This window comes from Sarcophilus harrisii, chromosome 6 (assembly GCF_902635505.1).
Source record: "Sarcophilus harrisii chromosome 6, mSarHar1.11, whole genome shotgun sequence".
NCBI lineage: Eukaryota > Metazoa > Chordata > Mammalia > Dasyuromorphia > Dasyuridae > Sarcophilus > Sarcophilus harrisii.
Window position 1 is genome coordinate 135,012,011 of NC_045431.1, and position 27,188 is coordinate 135,039,198.

At 33.1% G+C, this 27,188-nt stretch overlaps 1 non-coding gene across 1 annotated transcript; it reads right to left on the bottom strand.

Moving 5' to 3' along the window:
- Positions 1-14,802: 14,802 nt before the first annotated feature.
- LOC111721513 lies at positions 14,803-14,909 on the bottom strand. Its single transcript, XR_002770667.1, has one exon. It is a non-coding gene; the product is annotated as a U6 spliceosomal RNA (small nuclear RNA).
- Positions 14,910-27,188: the final 12,279 nt, after the last annotated feature.

Consider the following 27,188-nt stretch of genomic DNA (forward strand, 5'->3'; position numbering starts at 1 on the left):
TATTACTTTTTATGTCTTTATCTCTCCACAACCTGTCATAGCAAACTCAGTGCCTAGTAAGTTAATAAGCAATTACTGATTGATAAATTAATGGGTAAATGTGTAATGTTCTGGTTAGTTTCTGGAAGTCCCAGGACCAGTCTTGGTCTCAGCACAATAATAACCATGAGAATAGTCAGGGATGAAGTCCAAAATCTTTATGATCTCCTTCACAGTCTGTCTCCTATACCTAGGGCCAGGCTAGCTTTCTGGAGGTCTTCTGGAATGGGTCTTGGTTTCAGTGGAGAAATGCAGGAGGCAAAAGAGCCACCAAAGGCTGGTCAAGTCTTCTCTCTCAAAGTACAGGAGGCAGGAGAACCACCAGGAGTCTGTTCAAAGATGGAATCTCTGTGACTGACTTTGTCCTCAGTTTACATACTCTATTACAATTACATCAACTGTAGAACTATTACACCACTATGCTAAGTACTAAGTATATGTAAACTAGATAACCATTGTCTTATCAATTCCACTGAGTTAACACTTTATTGTAGCATTATATCAGTTATACTGAGTCTTAAGTATATTTCCTCAGAGTTCCTGCCCTTTACATAGATGAGTCACTCAAACCTCATACTAAGGTTTAAAGCCACATTATTGACATTTGGGTTATAATGTAATATTCAAAGTGACCCCAAACATTTAAAAATCCTTTTGTAATTATGTGGATTATGTAAAGTCATGATTATGTAAAATACTACAACTTCTGTTGTAGCACTTTAAAGATTTATTTAGAAGATCAGAGAACTATATAAATTTCTGCATTTAGGTACCAAATAGCCTTATATAAGAGGCTAGGATTATTCCTTAATACTTAGGGACAATGCTGGAGGTGAAAATTTCTCTGCTTCTTTCATTAGACCAACAACATGGGTAAGACTGGGAGAAAATATGCAACTGAATCAATGGTTTATCTTAGATTGATTTCCTATCCCTGCTTGTGGCTAATTCCCTTCCCTTGTGGCTAATTAGGCCTTGTTTTGTTAACTGGTGGTTTGATTATAAATGTCTCCTTTCATTGTAATTTTAGATCTCTGCCCCTCCCTGAATGCCCTACTGAAACAGACCTATGTACTTCTGGAAATTTGTTATACTTTGGGTTCTATCATTACAAAACTAGTTCAGAGACTTTATCTGATATTGATCTGAGGAAAACCAGGAAGAATTCAGACAAAGATCTGTCTACTCACCACTATATTGGCTGCACCACTACAGAAACAAACTTTTAGCATTTCTTCTTTTAATAGAGTAAATCCATTAGGTTTTCCAAATATTCTGTTAGTGTAGTTGAGTCCTAGGAAGAAATAATTTATATGGATTACCTAAGGCTCAACCCATTACATCTAGAGCAATTCACCTGCGATAATGTAAACTCAGATTGCTCTGGGCAACTGGGGTTTTGTCTAATATATGAAGTATGCAGGGCCTTACACATTGTGATTTATTCTTAAGTGGGCACATAGAACAGAATAGGTAAAGATTTTCATTTATACTGATTCCAGAATCACCATTTCAAAAATTGCTGATTTATTTCATTTCTTACCTGACCATGCTTTGTGTTTTCTCTGATTTTTCCATCATATTCCAGGAATATGAGGAATATTCTAGGAAACTCATTATTAGGAAAACCTGCAAAAATTACCATGTATTTCCCCCTCTTCCTCCTTATTCTCCTCCTCCTTTTCTTCCTCTTCCTTATCCTTTTCTTTCTCCTCCTCCTCCTCTTCCTTCTTCTCTATCTTTTTCCTTTTCCTCTTCATCCTCCTCCTTCTCTTCTCTTTGTCCTCCTTCTCCTCTTTCTCCTTCTTCTTCTTTCTCCTCCTCCTTCTCCCCTTCTTCCTCCTTCTCCTTCTTCTTCTTTTGGAGGCCTCCTGAAACAATCTGAGAAGATCTGAAGAAAGACCCCTGGGCTGAACATTAAACTGTCTGAAGTTAGCTAGCTTCCCAGAAACAACAAGTAGCAACACCTGGCGACTAGCTGGGTGTGGTTAAAACCTCAGCAGGAAGCAGGGAAATTTTCACCTCCAGAATTGTTTGCCAAGTGAGGGCTTGAGTCTGGGAGTGGACCTCTACTGATTGGAAACACTGGACCTAGCTGTGTGCTAAGTGAGAAGGAACCACAACCTAGGACCCAGTGATTTTAGAAGCACCAGGGCAGAGGCATATTATGGGAACAGGAAAGACAGGAAAGACTGGGGTTCATTTTTAAGAGGAGGACACTTTAGTTTAAAAAAAAAAGTTATCCACCTAAAAGAGTAATGTGAAATGCCCTCCCCACCCAGAGAGAATTTATAGAACTCAAAAAAGAATTAAAAAATCAAATGAGAAACATTGTAGAAAAAATAAAGAAAAAAATTTAAACCATCCAAGAAAACCAAGAAGCTTATGAAAAAATAGTTAACTAACTAAAAAATAATGCTTTGAAAATTGGAATTGGACAAGGGAAGTCAATGAAGCTATGAAATACCAAGAAATAAGAAAATATATTCTAAAGAATGAGAAAATAGAATAGAATATGAAATACAAGAAAAATGAAAGTTCTGGAAAACACATCAAGAAAAATAATTGGACTGCCAGAAAATTGTGAAAAAAAGAGAACCTTGACACAATACTGCAAAATATAATCCAAGAAAATTTTCCTGGAGTTATAGAACATGAGAGGAAAGTAGAAATCAAAAACAAAACAAAACATCAATTGCCCCCTCAAAGAGAATCGTGTGGAAAATGCACATGAAATATTATTGCCAAATTTTGAAACACTGAGATCAAAGAGAAAATTTTGCAAGAAGAAAAAACCAGGGACTTCCAAGGGTGGAGCCAAGATGGCAGAGAAGACACACATTTCTCTCTGACTTTCTTTTCAGCCCTCACAATAATTACAAATTCTAGCCTCTGAATTAGCTCTGGATGAGCAAAACCCACAAATATTGGGAGTGCAACAAACTATCGACAGAAGATAATTTCAAAGATTGCCTAAAAAGGTCTGTTTCAATAGAAAATGAGAGGCAGCCAGTCAGGGCAACTAGTACAAATGCCAGTGAAGATAGCTCAGAGTCCCAGGGCAGAGTATTTGTGGGAGGAAACAGACCAGAAAAGATCTGTTTCAATCAGAAACGAGAGAGACAGGGAACCACAAACAGCTGAACACAAACACTAGCTCAGACAGAGCAGGGCCACAGGACAGAATAGTCTCAGTGTGGTCTTGTGACTTCCACAGAACAGAGAGTTTGCTGAAGGAAGTGGACCAGAGGTGATCTGCTTCAGTTGGAAGCAGGAAAGAGACATCAAGGCCCTGGCAGCTGACCACAAATGCCAGCACGGACAGCTGAGAGATCGGGAGCAGTGCAGTCTCAGGATGCTTGAGCAGCCTTCAACCACAAGCACTATGGAAAACAGCAGAACCCCAGGGCATTGCTAATGACTCCATATGGCAGAGTCAACACCAGGAGTGAAACAGCACTGACAGCCCAGCTGCAGTTGCTTGGAAAATTTCTCCCTCCTTAAACTCAGACCTTAACTTAACTTTAAAAAAAATGAGGAAAAAAGTAAAGAGGACTCTAAAAATTGACAGCTTTTATTGTGAAAGAGAAGAAAAGATTTCAAACCTTGAAGAGACTAAAGGCAGATTATCTCCAGGTGAAGGCCCAAGGGGTGAAATAACCTGATCCCCATCACACAAGGCTCTCCTAGGAGAACTTAGAAAGGTTCTTAAAAGAGAGTTAGAAGAAAAATGGAGAAACAAAATGAAAGCCTTGCAAGAGAGTCTGGAAAAGTAACACATAATAGACATAGTGAAATGGAAAAAGCATATAACTCATTAAAAGATAGATTTGATAAAATGGAAAAAGAAACCAACTCCCAGAAAAACAAAATTTGTGAAAGAGAAGAAGAAAATGACTTAATAAAAACCAAAAATTGAGAAATGGAAAAAGAAAATAGCTTCCTAAAAACAGAATTTGTGAAATGGAAAAAAAAAATTCCATAGAACAAAAAAACTCATTCAAAAATTCAATTGGATAAATATAAAAAGAAGTAAAAAAGGTAAATAAAGAAAATAACATACTAAAATTCAGAACTGAACAAATGGAAATATATGACTCAATAAGGCAACAAGAATCAGTCAAGCAAAACCAAAAAAATGAAAAAATAGGGAAAAAATATAAAATAACTAATGGGGAAAACAACAGACGGGGGAAATAGATCTAGGAGAGGCAATCTAAGGATTATTGGATTCCCTTAAATACATGATGAAAAAAAGAGCCTATTTTTCAGGAAATCATCAAAAAGAACCGCCCAGATATCACAGAAATAGGAGGCAAAATATGCATTGAAAGAATTCATTGATCACCTACAGAAAGAGATCCCAAAATTAAAACTCCAATAAATATTGTGGCTAAATTCCAGAACTATCAGACCAAGAAGGAAATACTACAAGCAGCCAGAAAAAATAAAATAAAATACCAAAAAGCCACAGTAAAGATCACTCAGGATCTAGGAGATTCCACATTAAAGGAGTCTGCAATCTAATATTCTGAAAGGCAAAGGAACTTGGTATGCAGCCAAGAATAAACTACCTAGCTAAACTGAGCATTTTCTTCTAGGGAAGAAGATGGACATTCAATAAAATAGGTGAATTCCATATATTTCTGACAAAAAAAACAAAAAACAAAAAAAAAAACAAAAAAAAAAAAAACTAGAGCTAAACAAAAAGTTTGACCTCCAAATATAGGGCTCAAGAGAAGCATAAAAAAGTAAAATGAAGTCTTGAGAACTGTATTTAAGTATACATAAAGAGTACAAGTATAATTTGGTTTACTGTTATAACATAAAAATGAATCTAGAGGTGGAAAGGAAATTGTACCAGAAAAAGGGAAAAGTGGAGGTAAAAAAAAAAAAGGAAACTACATCTCATGAAGAGGCAAAGGAAACCCATTATATCTGAGGAAAAGAAGAAAGGGGAATGATCATAGTGTGAATCTTAGTCTCCTAAGAATTGATTCAAAGAGAAATTATTAGACATATTTGTTTTACAGAGAAAATTCTCCCAACTAAGTGAAAAGTGATAAGGGAAGAGGGAAAAGCGAAAGGGTAGGATAAATAGAAGGGAATAAAGAAATTGAAAAAGAAAAGTTTAAGAACAGGGTAAGGACTCTAAGGGGGAGGGAGAAATCCTAAAGAGAGAGAGCTGTATGAGGCAAGTGGTGCTCATAAGTGAAATACTGGGGAGGGAAGTAAGGCGGGAAGGAAAAAGAAAAGAATAATCTGAGGTTAACAAGATGGCAGGAAGTACAGAATTAGGAATCATTTTTACATGTTAAATATGTTAAAGTATATGTTAAATACAATATATGATCCATATCCCTACAGTTATTTTGCTGCACAAGAAAAATTGGACTTTGAAATAATGTACAATTAACCTGTGAAGGAAATCAAAAATGTAGGTGGACAAAAATAGAAGGATTGGGAATGCTATGTAGTGGTTCATATTCATTTGCCAGAGTTCATTCACTGGGTGTAGCTGGTTCTATTCATTACAGAACAATTGGAAGTGATTTCATCTCATTGCTGAAGATGGTCAGGTCCATCAGAATTGATCACCATATAGTGTTGTTGTTGAAGTATATAATGATCTCCTGGTCCTGCTCATTTCACTGAGCATAAGTTCATGTAAGTCTCTCCAGGCCTTTCTGAAATCATCCTGCTGGTCATTTCTTACAGAACAATAATGTTCCATAACATTCATATACAATAATTTATTCAGCCATTCTCAAATTGATGGGCAACCACTCAGTTTCCAGTTTCTGGCCACTAAAAAAGAGGGCTGCCAGAAACATTCTTGCACATACAGGACCCTTTCCCTTTTTTAAGATCTCTTTGTGATATAATCCCAGTAGTGACACTGCAGGATGAAAGGGTATGCACAGTTTGATAACTTTTTGAGTATAGTTTTAAATTGCTCTCCAGAATTGCTGGATGTATTCACAATTCCACCAATAATGTAACAGTGTCCCAGTTTTCCCACATCCCCTCCAACATTCAGCACTTTACCTGTCATCCTAGCCAATCTGAGATGTGTGTAACTGTTATCTCAGAGTTGTCTCAATTTGCATTTCTCTAATTAATAATGACTTGGAGCATCTTTTCATATGGCTAGAAAGAGTTTGAATTTCTTCATCTAAAAATTGTCTGTTCATATCCTGTGAAGTCTGGATTAGCACCCTGGATGCCTTAGAATCAGCCAGAGTCAGGATAAGCAAAAATCCTTGGTCTTTAGTGGTCAAAGTGAAGGGAATGTTTACAAGCTCTCCATGATCACCCTTCTCCTTATCCACAGCCAAAGTGACTCTGGCTTGTCTTAACTCCACCCTCTAATCCCTTCTACAATTCTCTGTATACACCAAAAGATCGAGCCAGCACAGAATAGTGAGAAGAGCCATTTTCCAAGGATATGCTAATAGAGTATTGTCTAATTGGTAATTATTCTTAAGTGCTTGGTTGTCTGATTCCTGTGCACCAACTCAGAGTTTCATCCCTTCACAATATCCTTTGATCATTTATCATATGGAGAATGGTTTGATTTCTTGTAAATTACAATCAATTCTATACATATTTTGGAAATGAGGCCTTTATCAGAATCTTTAACTGCAAAAATGTTTTTTTTCCAGTTTCTTGCTTCCCTTCTTTCACTCAGGTTATGAAATATATTGGCATAAAGCTGGGCAAAGTAATTCCTAATTATTGTTCTAATTTCCTCTTCATTGGTGGAAATTTCTCCCTTTTCATTTTTAAGACTACTAATTTAATTTTCGTCTCTCCTATTTCTAATCAGATTTAGCAAAGGCTTATCTATTTTATTGGTTTTTTCATAGAACCAACTCTTTGTTTTATTTATTATTCCACATTTTATTTTACGTCCAATTTTATCAATTTCTCTTTTTAATTTCAGAATTTCAAATTTAGTATTTGATTGGGGGGGTTAATTTGGCCTTTTTCTAACTTTTTAAGTTGCAAGCCCAAATTATTGATCTTATCTTTCTTTATTTTATTCAAGTAAGCTGCTAAGGATATAAAATTTCCCCTTATTACGGCTTTGGCTGCATCCCACAAATTTTGGTATGATGTCTCATCATTGTCATTATCTTGAGTGAAATTGTTAATTGTGTCTATAATTTGCTGTTTCATCCAACCATTCTTTAGGATGAGTTTATTTAGTTTCCAATTACTTTTTGGGCTATTTACCCCTAGCTTTTTGTTGAATGTACATTTTGTTGCATTGTGATCTGAAAAGAATGCATTTACTAGTTCTGCCTTTCTACATTTAAGTTTGAGGTTTTTATGTGCTAATATATTGTCAACTTTTGTATAAGTTCCATGAACTGCTGAGAAGAAAGTATACTCTTTTCTGTCTCTATTCAGTTTTCTCCAAAGATCTATCATACCTAATTTTTCTAATAAACTATTTATGCCTTTAACTTTTTTCTTATTTTTTTGTGGTTTGATTTATCTATTTCTGAGAGTGCAAGGTTAAGATCTACCACTATTATAATTTTACTGTATATTTCTTCTTGCAACTCTCTTAACTTCTCCTTGAGGAAGTTATATGCTATACCACTTGGTGCATATATGTTTAGTATTGATAATGCTTCATTGTCTATGGTACCCTTTAGCAAGATATAGTTTCCTTTCTTATCTCTTTTAATTAAATCAATTTTTGCTTTTGCCAAACCTCTTGTTCCAATTTTTAACCTCTTACCCCCCCACGCCCTCCCCTAAATGGCAGGATGACCAGTAGATGTTAAATATATTAAAATATAAATTAGATACCCAATAAGTATACCTGACCAAAACGTTATTTTGCTGTAGAAAAAGAATCAGACTCTGAAATATTGTACAATTAGCTTGTGAAGGAAATCAAAAATGCAGGTGTGCATAAATATAGGGATTGGGAATTCAATGTAATGGTTTTTAGTCATCTCCCAGAGTTCTTTTTCTGGGCATAGCTAGTTCAGTTCATTACTGCTCCATTAGAAATGATTTGGTTGATCTCGTTGCTGAGGATGGCCTGATCCATCAGAACTGGTCATCATATAGTATTGTTGTTAGTATATAATGATCTCCTGGTCCTGCTCATTTCCTCAGCATCAGTTCATAAGTCTCTCAGGCCTTTCTGAAATTATCCTGTTGGTCATTTCTTACAGAACAGTAATATTCCATAATTTTCATATACCAATTTATTCAACCATTCTCAACTGATGGACATCCATTCAGTTTCAGTTTTTAGCCACTACAAAGGGCTGACAAACATTCGTGCACATACAGGTCCCTTTCCCTTCATTATAATCTCTTTGGGATATAATCCCAGTAGTAACACTGCTGGATCAAAGGGTATGCACAGTTTGATAACTTTTTGAGCATAGTTCCAAACTACTCTCCAGAATGGTTGGATTCGTTCATAACTCCACCAACAATGCATCAATGTCCCAGTTTTCCGCATCCCCTCAACAATCATCATTATTTTTCCTGTCATCTTAGCCAATCTGACAGGTGTGAGTGTATCTTAGAGTTGTCTTAATTTGCATTTCTCTGATAAATATGACTTAGCATCTTTTCATATGACTAGAAATGTTTCAGATTTCTTCATCTGAGAATTGTCTGTTCATATCCTTTGACCATTTTTCAATTGGAGAATGGCTTGATTTTTTATAAATTAGGTTAATTCTCTATATATTTTGGAAATGAGGCCTTTATCAGAACCTTGAATGTAAAATATTTTCCCAGTTTATTGCTTCCTTCTAATCTTGTCTGCGTTAATTTTGTTTGTACAAAAACTTTTCAGTTTGGTATAATCGAATTTTCTATTTTGTGATCAGTAATGATCTCTAGTTCTGTAACTTTGGTCATAAGACCTTCCCCTTCCACAGGTCTGAGGTAAACTATCCTGTGTTCCTCTAATTTATTAATAATTTCATTCTTTATGCCTAGGTCATGAACCCATTTTGACTTATCTTGGTGTGCAGCGTTAAGTATGGATCATTGCCTAGTTTCTGCCATATTAGTTTCCAATTTTCCCAGCAATTTTTATCAAACAGTAAGTTCTTATCCCAAAAGCTGGATCTTTGGGTTTATCAAAGACTTGAGTTGCTATATTTGTTGACTGATTTATCCATGAACCTAATCTATTCCACTGATCAACTAATTTGTTCATAGCCAATCAAATAGTTTTGGTAACTGCTGCTCTATAATATAATTTTAGATCTGGTAGTTAAGCACCATCATTTTGTTTTTTTTTTCATTAATTCCCTGAAATTCTTGACCTTTTGTTTTCCATATGAACTTTGTTGTTATTTTTTCTAGGTCATTAAAATAGTTTTGAGAATCTGATTGATATAGCGCTAAATAAATAGATTAGTTTAGTTAATATTGTCATCTTTATTATATTGCTCGCCCTATCCGAGCATTTAATATTTTCAATTGTTTAGATCAGACTTAATTTGTGTGAAAAGTGGTCTGTAATTTTGCATCATAAAAGTTTCTGATTTTCCTTGGCAGATAGATTCCTAAATATTTTATATTATCAGTAGTTACTTTTAAATGGAATTTCTCTTTGTAACTCTGACTGTTGGATTTTGTTAGTGATATATAAGAATGCTGATGACTTATGTGGGTTTATTTTATAACCAACAACTTTGCTAAAGTTGTGGATTATTTCTAATAACTTTTTAGCAGAATCTCTGGGGTTCTCTAAGTATACCATCATGTCATCGGCCAAGAGTGATAATTTGGCTTCCTCATTGCCTATTCTTATTCCTTTAATCTCTTTCTCAGCTCTTATTGCTATAGCTAGCGTTTCTAATACAATATTAAATAGTAATGGTGATAGTGGGCAACCTTGTTTCACTCAGATCTTATTAGGAATGGTTGCAGTTTGTCTCCATTACATATGATGCTACTGATGGTTTTAAATAGATGGCTGATTATTTTAAGGAAAAGTCCATTTATTCCTATACTCTCAAGTGTTTTTAATAGGAATGGATGTTGGATTTTATCAAATGGTTTTTCTGAATCTATTGAGATGATCATATGGTTTTTGTTAATGTGGTTATTAACATGGCCAATTATATTGATAGTTTTCCTAATATTGAACCAGCCCTGCATTCCTGGTATAAATCCTACTTGATCATACTGTATTATCTTGGGAGATGATTTTCTGTAGTCTTTTGCTAATATCTTATTTAAGATTTTAGCATCAATATTCATTGGGAGATTGGTCTATAATTTTCTTTCTCTGTTTTCAGCCTACCTGGTCTAGAGTATCAGTACCATGTCTGTGTCATAGAAGGAATTTGGTAGGACTCCTTCATTCCCTATTTTATCAAATAATTTATATAGCATTGGGCCAATTGTTCTTTAAATGTTTGGTAAAATTCACATGTAAATCCATCTGGTCCTGGGGATTTTTTCTTAGGGAGTTGTTTAATTACCTGTTCTATTTCTTTTCTGAAATGGGACTATTCAAACAATTTACTTCCTCCTCTGTTAGTCTGGGAAGTCTGTATTTTTGGAGGTATCATCCATTTCACTTAGGTAATCAAATTTATTGGCATAAAGTTGAGCAAAATAATTCCTTATTATTTCTCTAATTTCTCTTCATTGGTGGAAAGTTCTCCTTTTCATTTTAAGACTACTAATTTCATTTTCCTCGCTCCTTTTTCTAATCAGATTTACCAAGGCTTATCTATTTTATTGGCTTTTCATAGAACCAACTCTTAGTTTTATTAATTAGTTCAATAGTTTTTTACTTTCAATATTTTTAATTTCTCCTTTTAATTTTAAATTTCAATTTAGTATTTTATTGGGGTTTTAATTTGGACTTTTTAGTTTTTAGTTGTAGCCCAATTCATTAATCTTTTCTTCTCTGTTTTATTCAAGTAAGCCTCTAAGGATATAAAATTCCTCTTATTACCGCTTTGGCTGCATCCCACAAATTTTGGTATGATGTCTCATCATTGTCATTATCTTGAGTGAAATTATTAATTGTATCTATAATTTGCTGCTTCACCCAATCATTCTTTAAGATGAGATTGTTTTTTTTCCAATTACTTTTTGGTCTATTTCCCCTAACTTTTTGTTGAATGTAGTTTTTATTGCATCATGATCTGAAAAGAAAGCATTTACTATTTCTGCTTTCTTGCATTTAATTTTGAGGTCTTTATGTCCTAATATATGGTCAATTTTTGAATAGGTTCCATGAACTGCTGAGAAGAAATATATTCCTTCTATCTCCATTCAATTTTCTCCAAAGATCCAACATACCTAATTTTTCTAATATTCTATTTACTTCTTTAATTTCTTTCTTATATGTTTTGTGGTTTGATTAGTCTAATTCTGAGAGTGCAAGGTTGAGATCTCCCACTATTATAGATTTGTTGTCTCTTTCTTCTTGCAACTCTCTTAACTTCTCCTTTAGGAAGTTGGATGCCATACCACTTGGTGCATATATGTTTAATATTGATATTGCTTCATTGTTTATGCTACCCTTTAGCAGGATGTAGTTTCCTTCCTTATCTCTTTTAATTAGATCAATTTTTACTTTTGCTTGATCTGAGATAAGGATGGCTACCCCTCCTTTTTTGACTTCACCTGAAGCATAATAGATTTTGCTCCAGCCTTTACCTTTACTCTGTATGTATCCCCTGCTTTAAATATGTTTCTTGTAAACAACATATTGTAGGGTTCTGACTTTTGATCCAGTCTGCTATCTGCCTCCTCTTTATGGGGAGTTCATCCCATTCACATTTACAGTTAGAATTACTAAATCTGTATTTCCTGCCATCCTAATAACCCCAGATTGTGCTTTACTTATTCTTGCCTCCCCAACCCTCTTTCCCCTTTTAAACTTATGTACCCCTCTTGTATCATGATACTTATCCTCTTATAATCCCTCCCTCCCCCTTTGAGTCTTTCCCCTTCCTTCCCTTATTACTCTTTTTCTTTCCTTTTCCTCTCCCCGTTTTAATGGGGCGAGGAATTTTCTCTAAAACAAATGTCAATTATTTTTTCTTTGAGCCAACTCTAGTGAGGTATATTCACACAGTGTTCCTCCCTCTCTAAATTCCCTCAGATATGATAAGTTTCGTTAGCCTATTTGTGGGATGTGGTTTCCCTCTTTTATCCCTCCTTCCCACCTTATTCTGCCATCATCCCTTTTCCATATCTACTTCCCTTTTTTATGTTATATTAGTACAATCAAATTATACATGTATTCTTTTTGTATATCCACAACAGAAATACAATTCTCAAGAGTTATTTTTACCTTTTCTGCATCTCTTGAGTTCTATGCTTGGAGATCAAATTTTTTGTTTAGTTCTGGTTTTTTCTTCAGAAACAAATGGAATTCATTTGTTTCATTAAATGTCCATCTTCTTCCCTGGAAGAAAATGCTCAGTTTATCTGGGTAGTTTATTCTTGGCTGCATCTCAAGTTCTTGTGCCTTTCGGAATATCATATTCCAGGCCCTTCTTTCCTTTAATGTAGAGGCAGCCAGAACTTGGGTGATCCTTATTGTGGCACCTCGGTATTTAAATGTTTTTTTTTGGCTGCTTGTAAAATTTTTTCATTAATCTGATAGTTCTGAAATTTTGCCACAATATTCCTTGGTGTTTTTATTTTAGGGTTTCTTTCAGAAGGTGTTCGATGAATTCTTTCAATGCCTATTTTACCTTCTGATTCTATTACATCTGGGCAGTTCTCTTTGATGATTTCTTGTAAAATAGTATCTAGCCTCTTTTTTTCATCATAGTTTTCAGAAAGTCCAAAAATCCTCAGATTATCTCTCCTAGATCTATTTTCCAAGTCTGTCGTTTTGCAAGTAGATAATTCATGGTTTTCCAGTTTGTCATTTTTTGTTTTTGCTTGACTGATTCTTGCTGTCTCAATGAATCATTAGTTTCTATTTTCAGTTCTAATTTTAAAGAATTATTTTCTTCATTAGCTTTTTTTACTTCTTTCTGTATATGTCCAATTGAGTTTTTGAATGTATTGTTTTGGTCTGTGGAATTTTTTCCATTTCACTAATTTTTTTTTTTTTAGTGAATTATTTTCTTTTTCAATTCACAGATCCTACTTTCTTGCGTGTTCTTTGTCTTTTCCAATTCATGGATCCTACTTTCTTGCGAGTTCTTTGTCTTTTCCAGTTCACAAATCCTACTTTCTAGTGAATTCTTTATTTTTTCCAATTCACAATTCTTACTTTCCTGAGATTTTTTACTTTTTCCAATTCGTATTTCAGGAAGTTGTTGCTCTCTTGTAAGGCTTCTCTTTCCTTTCCCCATTTATCTTCTAACTCTCTTTTGAGACTTTTAATGGTCTCTTCTATGAGAGCATCATGTAGAGGAGGACAGTCTGATGCATTTTTGCTGTTTGAGGTCTCTTCAGGTTTGCTGACCTGCTCTTTTTCTGCATAGAAGCTGTCAATCATTCTTTTCATCTTTTTATTCATGTTTTAAAGCCTTAGGGTAGGTCTCCTAGGCAAGGGGGTTACCAGCTTCCTCTGCAGAGCAGGGAGAGATGTAAACCGATTTCCGGCTCCGAGGTATGGGAGTGCTCTGGTGAGTTTTCCCTTCCCCAACAGGAAGTGGATTCAGCACTGGCGACTATCAGACTGCTTAGTAGGGCTGAGTGGGTTAGCGATTGCCCTTGGCTAGAGACTAAGGGGTGAAAGTGTCACTGCCCCAGGCCGGAGCCTCTTGTGGGACTGTGAGTATTAGCAGCTGACTGCAGACCACAGACCGCAGACCGCCTGGAACTCTGCCCCAGTGTCTCTGCCCAATGCAAATCGGCCCTGGAAAAGCTCTATGGCCCCAAGCCGAGCTCCCCACTGCGCAGATTGGAGGCTAACCCGGGCTGCGTCCTCCTGCCGCTGCGGGCTTGTGCTGAGATCTTTGCCTTCACCCTCGGTTTGAGACTCTCCTCGGAACCTAATTTCTCTCCCATCTGCGCCGATCTCCCCCCTGGCCCCGGAACCAACCTTTTTTGGCGAGACTGCAGATTTTCTTCGGCCGGTGAGTTGTTCTACTTCTTATCTTTACGAATTGTAGCAGTCAAGACTATTTTTGAGGCTCGATATAATATTGATAAAGAGGGTAAGAGAAGAGCTTAGAAAGTCGCGTGTGTCTTCTCCGCCATCTTGGCTCAGCCCGTCTTCTCCCATTTTTTAATGTGGTGAGAGAAGTTTCTCTGTAAACCAAATATGCCAATTATTTTCTCTTTGAGTCAAATCTGATGAGACTAAAATCATACAATGTTCCTCCCCTCCGGTTTCCTTTGCCTCTTCATGGGATGTAGTTTCCCTCTTTTATCTCCTTTTTTCATTTTTTCTGACATTATTCCCTTTCCATTTCTATTTTCCCTTTTCATATTATATCAGTAAAATCAAATTATACATGCACTCTTTATATATGTCCATAGCAGAAATATAGTTCTCAAGAGTTCTTTTTACCTTTTTCTGCTTCTCTTGAGTTCTATAATTGAAGGCCAAAATTCTTGTTTAGCTCTGTTTTTTTCATTAGAAACAAATGAAATTAACCTGTTTCATTAAATGTCCATCTTCTTTCCTGGAAGAAAATGCTCAGCTTAGCTGGGTAGTTTATTCTTGGCTGCATTCCAAGTTCTTTTGCCTTTCAGAATGTCAGAGTCCAGGCCCTTCTATCCTTTAATGTGGAAGCAGCTAGATCCTGAGCAATCCTTATTGTGGCTGTTTAGTATAAAAATATGAAATGCTTCATAAATTTGCATGTTATCCTTGTGCAGAAACTATGCCAATCTACTGTGTATCATTCTAATTTTAGTATATGTGCTGCCAAAGCAAGCACCAAAATTAGGAATCTTAATCATAAATGTGAATGGGGTAAATTCCCCCATAAAGCAGAAGTGGATAGCAGACTGAATTAAAAGCCAGAATCCTACAATGTGTTGTTTACAAGAAGCATACTTGAAGCAGTGCAATACATACAGAATAGAGGTAAAGCGTTGGAGCAGAATCTACTATGCTTCAGGTGAAGTCAAAAAAGCATGGGTAGCCATCCTGAACTCAGATCAGAAAAAGCAAAATTTGATCTAATTAAAAGAGATAAGGAAAAGTACTATATCTTGCTAAAGGGCAGCATAGATAATGAAGCAATATCAATACTAAACATATAAGTGGTATAGCATCTAAATTCCTAAAGGAGAAGTTAAGAGAACTGTCAGAAGAAATATGCAGCAAATCTATAATAGTGGGAGATCTCAAATTTGCACTCTCAGAACTAGATAAATCATACCACAAAATAAATAAGAAAGGAGTTAGAGATAAATACAACATTAGAATATTTAGATATAATAGATCTTTGGAGAAAACTAAATGGAGACAGAAAGGAGTACACTTTCTTCTCGGCAGTCCATGGAACCTATAAAATAAAAATTGACCATATATTAGGACATAAAGACCTCAACTTTAAATGCAGAAAGGCAAAAATAGTAAATGTATCCTTTTTATATCACGATGCAATAAATATTATGTTCAATAAAAAGCCAGGGTAAAATAGAATAAAAAGCAATTGGAAACTAAATAATCTCATCCTAAAGAATGAATGGGTGAAATAGCAAATCATAGACATAATTATTAATTTTTCCCAAAAAATGACAGTAATGAAACAACATATTAAAATGTGTGGGATGCAGTCAAAGCATTAATAAGGAAAATTTTATATCTCTAGATGTCTACTTGCATAAAATAGAGAAAGAGAAAATTAATGAATTAGACTTGCAACTAAAAAAGTTAAAAAAGAGCAAATTAACCCCTCCAGATCAAACACTAAACTTGAGATTCTAAAAATAAAAGGAGAGATTAATACAATTGAAAATAAAAAATAACTATTGAGTTAATAAATAAAACTAAGAGTTGGTTCTGTGAAAAAAAACTAACAATAAATTTGATTAGAAAAAGGAAAGAGGAAAATTAAATTGCTATTCTTAAAAATGAAAAGGGAGAACTTTACACTAATGAAGAGGAAATTAGAGCAATAATTAGGAGTTACTTTGCCCAACTTTATGCCAATAAATTTGATAACTTCAATGAAATGGATAAATACCTTTAAAAATATAGGTTGCTCAGATTAACAAAGGAAGAAGCAAATTGGTTAAGTAGTCCTATTTTAGAAAAAATAAATAGAACAATCTATTAACTCCCTAAGAAGAGACAACAAAATGAAAACCTCAAGGAATATCATGGATAAATTTCAGAACTATCAGATCAAGGAAAAAATATTGCAATTAGTCAGACAGAAAAAATCAGATTCTGAGAAGCTACAGTCGGGATTAACCAAGACCTAGCTGCTCCCATATTAAATGATCAAAGGAATTGGAATCTGATATTCTCAATGGCAAAGGAACTTAGAATGAAGCTAATAATAAACTATCCAGCTAAATTGATCAATACCTTTCTGAGAAGAATATGGACATTCAATGATACAGGGGAATTCTATTTATTTCTGCTGGCAAGAACATAGATGAACAAAAAAGTTTGATCTGCAAACACAGAATTCAAGAGAATCATAAAAAATTAAAAAGGAAAGAACTCTTGAGAACTATATTTCTGTTATTGGTATCTATAGAGAATTCAGGTATAATCTGATTTTACTATGATAATATAAAAAAGAAACTAGGAGTTCAAAGGGAATTTATTGGAAAAAGAGGGAAACAGAGGTAAAATAAGGGAAATTACATCACATCTCATGAAGACACAAAGAAGACCTGTTCTAATTAAGGAAAGAAGGGAAGGGTTAAACATTGTGCGAATCTTATTCTCATCAGATTTTGTTTGAAGAGAGAATATTAGACATAGTTTTACAAAGAAGCCAAATATAAGGAAGTGGGAGGGGAAGAGGAAAGGAAACAGGAAAGCTAATAGAAGGGAAAACAGAAGTAATAGGAGAAAGGTATACTAAAGGAGGAGTGGCTCTATAGGGAGTGGGCTGCTTGAAAGGAATGATGGTCAGAAGCAAAATACTTGGGAGAAGGGAAAGGGGGAAAGGAAAGAAAAAAACATAATTTGGGATAAATAAGATGGCAGGAAAAACAGAATTAGTTACTTTAACTGTGAATGTGAATTAAGTGAACTCACCTATAAAACAAAAGCAGATAGCATACTGGATTAAAAACCAGAATCCTACAATTTGTTGTTTATAGGAAACATATTTAAAGCACAGTGATATATAGAGAGTAAAGTTAAAAGGCTGGCGCACAATCCATTATACTACAGGTGAAGTAAAAAAAAAAAAAAAAAAAAAAGCAGAGGTTGCAATCCTGATCTCAGATCAAACAAAAGAAAAAATAGATCTAATTAAAAGAGATAAGGAAAGAAACTATATTTTGCTAAAGGGTACCATAGATAATGAAGCAATATCAATATAAAACATATATGTACCAAGTGGTATAGTGTCTTAATCCCTAAAGAAGAAGTTAAGAGAGTTGCACCAAGAAACAGAAAGCAAAACTATAATAGTGGGAGATCTCAACCTTGCACTCTCAGAACTAGATAAATCAAACTACAAAAGAAATAAGAAAGAAATTAAAGAGGTAAATAGAATACTAGAAAAGCTAGATATGATAGATCTTTGGACAAAACTAAATGGAGTACACTTTTTTCTTTGCAGTTCATGGAATCTATACAAAAAATTGACCATATATTGCAACATAAAGACCTCAAAATCATATGCAGAAAGGCAGAAATAGTAAATGCATTTTTTTAGATTGTGATGCAATAAAACTTACATTGAATAAAAGGCCAGGGGAAAATAGACCAAAAATTAATTGGAAATTAAATAATCTCATCTTAAAAAATGAATGGGTGAAACAGCAGACCATAGACACAATCAGTAATTTTATCCAAGTGAATGACAATAAGAAGACAACATTCCAAAATCTGTGGGATGCAGCTAAAGTGCTCATTAGGGGAAATTTATATTTCTAAATGCTTCCTTGCATGAAATTGAGAAAGAGAAAATCAATGAATTGGGCTTCCAACTAAAAAGCTAGAAAAAAGAACAAATTGAAAACCCCAGTTAAATACCAAATTTGAAATTTTAAAAAAATAAAGGAGGGATTAATAAAATTGAAAGTAAGAAAACTATTGATTAATAAAATTGAGTTAATTTTTGAAAAAAAATACATAAACTTTTAGTTAATTTGATTAGAAAAAGGAAAGAAGAAAATCCAATTGTTAGTCTCAAAAATGAAAAGGGAAAACTTTCCAACAATGAAAAAAATTTAGGGAATTTGCCCAACTTAATGTCAATAAATTTGGTAATTAATTACAATGGAGGAATACCTACAAAAGTATAGATTGCCTATATTAACAGAAGAGGAAATAAATTACTTAAACAGTCCCATTTTAGAAAAAAATAAATATAACAAAGAAATAGGAACAAAAGAACAAATGGAACAAAATCAACTCGAAAAAAAAAAATCTTCAGAGCCAGATGGATTAACATGTGAATACTATAAAACATTTAAAGAACAACTATTTCCAATACTATACAAACTACTTGAAAAAATAGGGAAAGAATTCCTTTTCTGACACAGATATGTAACTGATATTTTAAATATGTACGATGAAAAGAGAGAAAGGAAATTATAGACCAATTTCCCTAATGAATATTGATGCAAAAAATACTAAATAAAATATTAGCAAAGAGATTGCAGGAAGTCATCCCCAGGATAATACATCATGATCAAGCAAGATTTTTACCAGCAATGCTGGGTTGGTTCAATATTAGAAAAATTATTAACATAATTGACTATATCAATAACCAGACTAACAAAAACTATATGATTATCTCAATAGTTGCAGAAAAAGCATTTGATAAAATTGAACTCCCATTTCTATTAAAAAACACTAGAGAGTATAGGAATAAAAGAACTATTCCTTGATATTATCAGTAGCACCTATTTAAAACCATCAGCAAGCATCATCTGTAATGAGGACAACTAGAACAATTCCCAAAAAGATCAGGTGTAAAACAAGGTTGTCAACTATCATAATTACTATTCAATATTGTATGTGAAATGTTAGCTTTGGCAATAAGAGAATATAAAAGATTAAAGAATTAGAGAGGATAATGACAAAAACAAATTATCACTCTTTGCAGATGTTATGATGCTGTACTTAGAAAACCTTAGAGAATCTACTAAAAACTATTAGAAACAATCCACAACTTTAGCAAAGTTGCAGGATACAAAATAAATCCACATAAACCATCAGCATTTTTATATAGTAACAACAAAATCCAGCAGCAAGAGATACAAAGAGAAATTGCATTTAAAATAACTGTTAATAATGTAAAATATTTGGGAGTGTACCTGCCAAGGTAAAGTCAGGAACTATATGAACACCACTACAAAACACTTTCTTTACAAATAGAGTCAGCCACTGGAAAAATATCAAATGCTCTTGGATAGGTGAAGCTAATATAATAAAAATTAATCTACTTATTAATTGCCACATGAATAAAATTCCCCAAGTAATTATTTTATATATCTAGAAAAAATAATAACAAAATTCATCTGGAAGAACAAAAGGTCAAGAATTTCAAGGGAATTGATGAGAAAAATGACAATGAAGGTGGCCTAACTATGCTAGATGTAAAACTATGTTATAAACGGTGGTCAACAAAACAATTTGATATTACTTGAGAAATAGACTAATTGATCAATGGAACAGGTTAGGCTCACAGGACAAAATAATCAGTGACTCCAGTAATTTTCCCATTTCCTCTGATACTGACCTTTATGGACATGGATATTTTCCACAGTTCCTTGGAGTTAGATTTACCAGAATTTGGAAGCAGAAAACTATTGGAATAGCCAATGTTAGACCCCTGTCCCAGTACTACGTATAAGGAGGCAATGTTTACCTTGGCATCAAGAGTTTTCAATCCAAAATCAGCATCATTTATTTTTACAAGTGCAAAGACATTTTCCTAAATTGGTGCTTTATCCCCACAAAAAAAGGATTTGGGAATAGAGTCTATGGCCTTTTCCTGAATGTCTGATGGCTGGTAACAGCAGTTCTTTATATCCATTTTGGTTAAGGGGTTGCTTTTTAGAAAGGGCTCAAAGTTACAACAGGAAGTCCTTTCAGAAGAAAAGTTTTGGTTCATTTGGTGATTGAACACTATCATTTAAAAGGGTATATTGAAGAATGAGAGGAACAAAAAGTGGGAATTGTATGGATCAGAAAAGTTTTCACATAACAAATGATGCTTAAATAGAATTTCATAGAAAAGGGATTATGACAATCAGAAAAAAATGTAGAAATAGGAATGTATTTGAGGATTCATGACAAGAAGTAACAAGGAACTGAGAAGATGGAGTATCCTGTGTTTAAAAAAAAAGTAAGAAAATTAGTATGGTCTGAAAAATAGTGAAAAGGAAGAATCCTAAGTTTTGAATGGGGAGGAGATTTTGAAGAGCTTTCAAGATTAAAGAAAGGACTTTATATATGATCTTGGAGGCAATATTGCTGCTCAACTAGTATTTCAGACAATATTTGTTTAAACATAAAGTCTTTCCTATATCTGCTGACTTTTTAATTCAATTCTGCTCTATAAGTTACCATGATATTACTTAACCTCCCTCCATCCAAGTATCCGTCCCTTGTCTTCTTCCCTCATCCTTTGCTTCCCCATCTGCCCATCCCTCCTTCCTTGTTTCTTTATAGATTTTGGAGGGTGTTATATCCTTTATGATACATATATGCAATATTGTCTATTGAACCATACCCAATGTAAGCAGGTTTTCAGAACTAGGAGCTCTCTTCTCCCCTCCAATGCCTCTCTGTCTATTCTTACTTTCATCTCATTTGTATAACATGATTACTATTTTTACCTTAACTCTGCCAGTCTTACTTTTGACTTACCCTATTGTTGATGGAATTTCAAATATATAGTGCACATAACCTATCTAAAAAAAAAAAGTAAATACCAAATTTGAAATTCTGAAAATAATAGAGGAGATTAACAAAATTGAAAGTAAAAAAAAAATTGAACTAATAAACAAAAAATAAGAGCTGGTTTTATGAAAAAACAAAATTGATAAGCCTATTTAGTTAATTTGATCACATAAAAAAGGAAACAAGAAAATTAAATTGTGAACATCAAAAATGAAAAGGGTCAACTTTCCAACAATTAAGAGGAAATTGGTGAAATTATTAGGAGCTACAATTTGACCAACTATGCCAATAAATATGAAAATCTAAGTGAAATGGATGAATATTTTAAAAATATAGATTGCCCAGATTAACAGAGAAGGAAATAGATTACTTAAAGAATACCATTTTAGAAAAAAAAAAAAAAAGAAAAGAAATTGAAGAAGCTATTAATCAACTCCCTAAAAAAAAATCTCCAGGGCCAGATGGATTTACATCTGAATTCTACTAAACCTTTAAAGAACAATTAATTCCAATATTATGCAAAATATTTGGAAAAATAGAGGAAAATAAATTCCTATTAAATTGTTTTATTACACAGAAATGGTGCTCATACCTAAACCAGGTAGGGACAAAACAGAGAAAGAAAATTATAGACTCTTTCCCTAATGAAGATTGATGCAAAAATAATAAATAAAATATTAGCAAAGATATTACAGCAAGTTATCTCCAGGATAATATATCATGACTGAAGTACTAGGGTATTTATGTTGGCTAAGAAAATATGTTGGATGCCTCAGGAATTATTTTTAATTATTAATCATGTTAGAGTTAGTATAAAGCCAATAGTGCCAATTCAGTTATAAAAGATAGCTGGTAGGGCAACAGTGTTTGCATCATCTGTATCACCATCCAGTGAATATAAAGGACATGATTACTATGCCTTTTCATCTGCTGAATAGTTAGGATTTGTTCCAGGAATGCAGAGCTGGTTCAATATTAGAAAATCTATTAGTATAATTGATTATATCTATAATCAAGCTAACAAAAAAATGTGATAATCTCAATGGATGCAGAAAAATCATCTGATAAAATCCAACACCCATTCCTAATAAAAACATTAGAGAGTAAAAGAATAAATGGAGTTTTCTTTAAAATAATCAATAACATCTATTTAAAGCCATCAGCAAATATTATATGTAACAGGGATCAAGTAGAACCATTCCCCATAAGATCAGGGGTGCCATAAGGGTGCCCATTTTCACTATTTATATTCACTATCATATTAAAAATGTTAGCTTTGGCAGTAAGAGAAATTCCTTTAATCTTATTTTAAAGGAATTAGAGTAGATAATGAAAAAAATAGATCATCACTCTTTAGATTATATGATGGTATACTTAGAGAATCCTAGAGAATCAACTAAAAAAAATTGCTAGAAACAATTCAAAACTAGCAGAATTGCAGGATACAAAATAAATCCACAGAAATCATGAGCATTTTAATATATTACCAAAGAGAGTATAGCAAGTTATCATCAGAATAATATGCCATGATCAAATAGGATTTAAACCAGGAATGCAGGGCTCATTCAATATTAGGAAAACTATTGGCATAATTGACTTTATCAATAATCAAAATAACACAAATCACAAGATTATCTCAATAATTGCAGAAAAAGCATTTGATTAAATCCCTTATAAAAAAACACTATCAAATACAGGAATAAATAGAGTTTTCCTTAAAATAATGAGTAGCTTTTAACTAAAAAGATCAGCAAGCATCATGTGTCATGGAGATAAACTAGAACCATTTCCAATGAGATCTGGCATGAAACAAGATTGCCCACTATCACCATTACTATTAAAGGTTGTATTAGAAATGTCACCTTTAGCAATAAGAGAAGAAAAATAAATGAAAGGTATCGGAGTATGTAATGAGATAACCAAATAATCACTCTTTACAGATGATAAGGTGGTATTAGAGAACTCTAGAGAATCAACTAAAAAACTACTACAAACAATTCAGAACTTTAGCAAAGTTGCAGGATACAAAATAAATCCATATAAATCATCAGTATTTTATATATTACCAATAAAATCCAGCAGCAATATATACAAAGTGAAATTCAAATTAAAATAACTGTAGATAATATAAAATATTTGGGAGTCCACCTGCCGATGCAAAGCCAGGAAGTTTATGAACACACTTCCAAAATATTTTCCACAGAAATAGGTCTAATTAACTGAAAAACTATCAAGGGCTCACAAGTAGGCCGAGCTAATATAAAAATGGCCAACCCACTTAAATTGATCTACTATATTCACTACTATATCATTCAAATTCCCAAGTAATTATCTTACAGAACTAGAAATAATAATATCAAAGTTCATCTGGAAGAACAAAAGGTCAAGAATTTCAAGGGAATTAATGAAAAAATGCAAATGTATGAAATCTAAAACTTTATAATGAAGCTGTGGTCTTCAAAATAATTTGGTATTGTCTAAGAAATAGAATAGTTGATCAGTGGAATAGGTTGGATTCACAAGATGCAACAGTCAATAGCTGTAGTAGCCCAAAGATCCCAGCATTTGACAAAAATTGCTGGAAAAATTGGAAATTAACATTGTAGAAACTAGGCCTTGTCCAATACCCTATACCAAAATAAGGTCAATGGGTTCATGGTTTAGAAGACATAAAGAGTGATAGATACTATAAGCAAATTAGAAGAGGAAAGGATAGTCTACCTCTCAGATTTGTGGAGAAGGAAGGGATTTATGGCTAAAGAAGAACTAGAATGTATTATAGAATGCAACATAGATAATTCTAAGTATATTAAGTTAAAAAGTTTGATACAAACAAAATCAATGCAGACAAGAATTAGAAGGGAAGCAACTAGGGAAATTTACACCTTAGGGTTATTATTAAGACCTCATTTCTAAAATATGTAGAAATGTGACTCAAATTTACAAGAATTCAAGCCATTCTTCAACTGATAAATGGTCAAAGGATATGAACAAATTTTCAATGAAAAAATTCTTCTCTTAATCTGGGGAATTTATTTTTGTAAATATTCATCAATTTCATTTAGATTGTTAGATTTATTGCCTTACATTCAGACAAAATTCCTCCTAATTATTGCTTTAACTTCTTATTCATTGGTGATGAATTCATCCTTTTCATTTTTGATATCGGTAACTGGATCTTTTCTTCCTTTTTTCTAACAAAATTAACCAAAGAGTCAACTATTTAATTTGTTTTCTTCCATAAAAGCAATTCTTAGTTTTTTTTTTTTTAATTCAATAATTTTCTTACTTTTAATTTTATGTTTAATGCCTCCCTTGATTTTCAGAATTTCTAATTTGATATTTAATTAGAGGCTTTTAACTTGTTATTTTTTCTAGATATTTTTTAGTTCTATATCTAATCCATTGATTTTCTTTTTGTCTATTTTATCATGTAAGGACTTAAAGTTATGACAGTTTCCCCTGAGAACTACTTTGGCAGCATCCCAAAAGTTTTAGCATGTTTTTTTCATTACGGTATTGTCTTAGATGAAATTGATTGTTTCTTGTTTTATTGCTTGACCAATTCATTCTTTTGTATTAGATTATTTAATTTTAAATTAATTTTGTGCCTGCTTTCCATGCTCCTTTTTATGCATAATTTTATTATATCATGACCTGGAAATGGTGCATTCAATATTTCTGCCTTTTTTATTTCTCTGAGGATTTTATGTCTTAATACATGGTCAGTTTTTGTGTAAGTGCCATGTATTATAGAGGGAAAAATATTTCTATCAGAATTCAATTTTATCCAGAGGTCTATCATATGTAACTTTTCTCAAACTTTACACATCTCTTTAACTTCATTTTGTGGTCCCTTATTTTTATTTCATCATCTTACAGTCAAGTTATGCCCCTATCCTGAGTCTATTATTCTATTATAATCCTTCTAATAACCATAATAGAGATAAAATTCTCAAGAATTATCGATAACATCTTCCTGTGTAGAGATATAAATAGTTAAATCTTATTGAATAATATGTTTGTGTATTTTTTTTCTCTCTAGTTTACTTTTTGTGCTTCCATTGAGTCTTCTATTTGAAGAAAAAATTTTTTGTTCAGCTCTGGATTTTTCATCAGGAAAGTTTGAAAACCCACTATTTTAATTGAATGTCCATCTTAATCCTAAAAGATTATACTCATTTTTGCTGTATTCCAAAATCTGAAATATCACATTGCATAGCCCCCAGTCTTGTAATATAGAAACTACTATGTCCTGAGTATTACAGACTGTGATTCCTGGTATTTGAATTGCTTCTTGCTGGTGGCCTGAAGTATTTTCTCCTTGACCTGGTAATTCTGGAATTACCCAGAGCTTTAACTTTGGAACAGTTTTAGGATATGATGATTGAATTCTCTCAATTATTGCCCTCTGGATCTAGGATATTGGAGCAATTTTCCTTGATAAAATTTTGAAAGATGCTGTCCAGGTTCTTGTTTTGGACATGGATTTCAGTTGGTCCAATAATTCCTAAATTCTGTCTCTGAAATCTATTTTCTAAGTCACCTTTTTCCAATAAGGTGTTTTCTTCTAATTTTGTCATTCTTTTGATTTTATTTGATTTTTGATGTCTCATAGTCTTTAGCTTCCACTTGCCCAATTTTAATTTTTAATGATTTTCTTCAGTTAGCTTTTTTATTCCTCTTTCCATTTGACCAAATTTAGTTTATAAAACTAGTTTATAAAAACAAACTAGTTGTTTCCTTAAATGAATATATTTTCCCTTTGATTAGTTCTATTTTTAAGCAGTTATTTTTTTCATTCAATTTTTTTGCTTCCTTCCCCAAGTTGTTGACTATTTTTTTCACAATTATTCTGCATAATTCTTATTTCCTAATTTCTCTTCTACCTCTCTAACTTGATTTGATAGGGATATATGTATGCATGTGTATATGTATGTATGTATGTTTTTAAAAGGTAAATTAAAAAATAGAAAAAAAATAAAGGAAAGGCATAAAAGGAGGACAAAAAAGTGTCATGCCCAGCAGAACATCAGGGAGAATTCAAAATATGTAACAATAAACTTATATTTCAAGAAAGTATATATGATAATAGATGTTATGCTCATGATTTTGTTTTCTTATAGGTTTTCTTTTGTTTTCTGCTGTGCATTTTTTACTCCTTTCTTTTTCTCCTTTCTTCCTCCCTACCTTCCTCAAGCAGGCAACAGTTAAGCATAGATTTATGTATATATACAAACTTATACATATACACACATATACACAATTTTTATCTTATATATATACATGCATCTACAAAATATTAAAAAGACTGATATATAAATTTTTCTATTGAATGAAACTTTCAGCTTGACTTTGTCTGAGATCAATGATTATTACGCTTCATTTTTGTCCTAATAAATTCTACTTTTAATCATTGTAATTGTGTTTATATTTTTATTTTCTTTCCCTGCTTAATATTCTGCATTAATTCTATTCCTTAACTTGCCTTGTTGTTACTTAACCTTCCCCTCACTCACCTGGGATCCCTTCTTTATTATTTCCACCCATACTTCCCCCCTTTATCTTTTTCCCATTAATCTACATGCCTTATCCCGCTGTTGTAAATCTACCCACTTCTCTATACCCCCCACCTTATTTTGTCTCCCGCCCCTGATTTCTTTATAGATTTTGGAGGTGCTATATTCTCTTGGTAAATATGTGTAGAGATCCTTATTTAACCCACACCTTATGTGAATAGGTTTTCATAACTACTAACTCTGTGTTCCCATCTAATTCCTCTGTGTTGGTTCTTACTCTGGAACTCATTCATATAACAGAATTATTATTTTTGCCTTTATTTTTGCTTTTTAGAGTCAGATCATACTCAACTCTTCCCCAGTCTTGGATTAACCAATGACTAATGTCAGTATTGGACACATGGTTTACATTTCTAAAAATAAAATAAAAACAATTTGTCCTTATTGAGTCCCTTGAAATTAATCTTTGACAGTGGCTCTTATATGTTAGATTTTCTATTAAGTTCAGGTTTGTTTAAGATAAGTTTATTGAATGTGCATTTTTTCATTTAATATTATACTTAATTTTTGTTGGATATAATATTTTTAGCCATAGGCCTAATTCTTTTGATTGATGATACATAATATTCTAGGACATGTGGTCT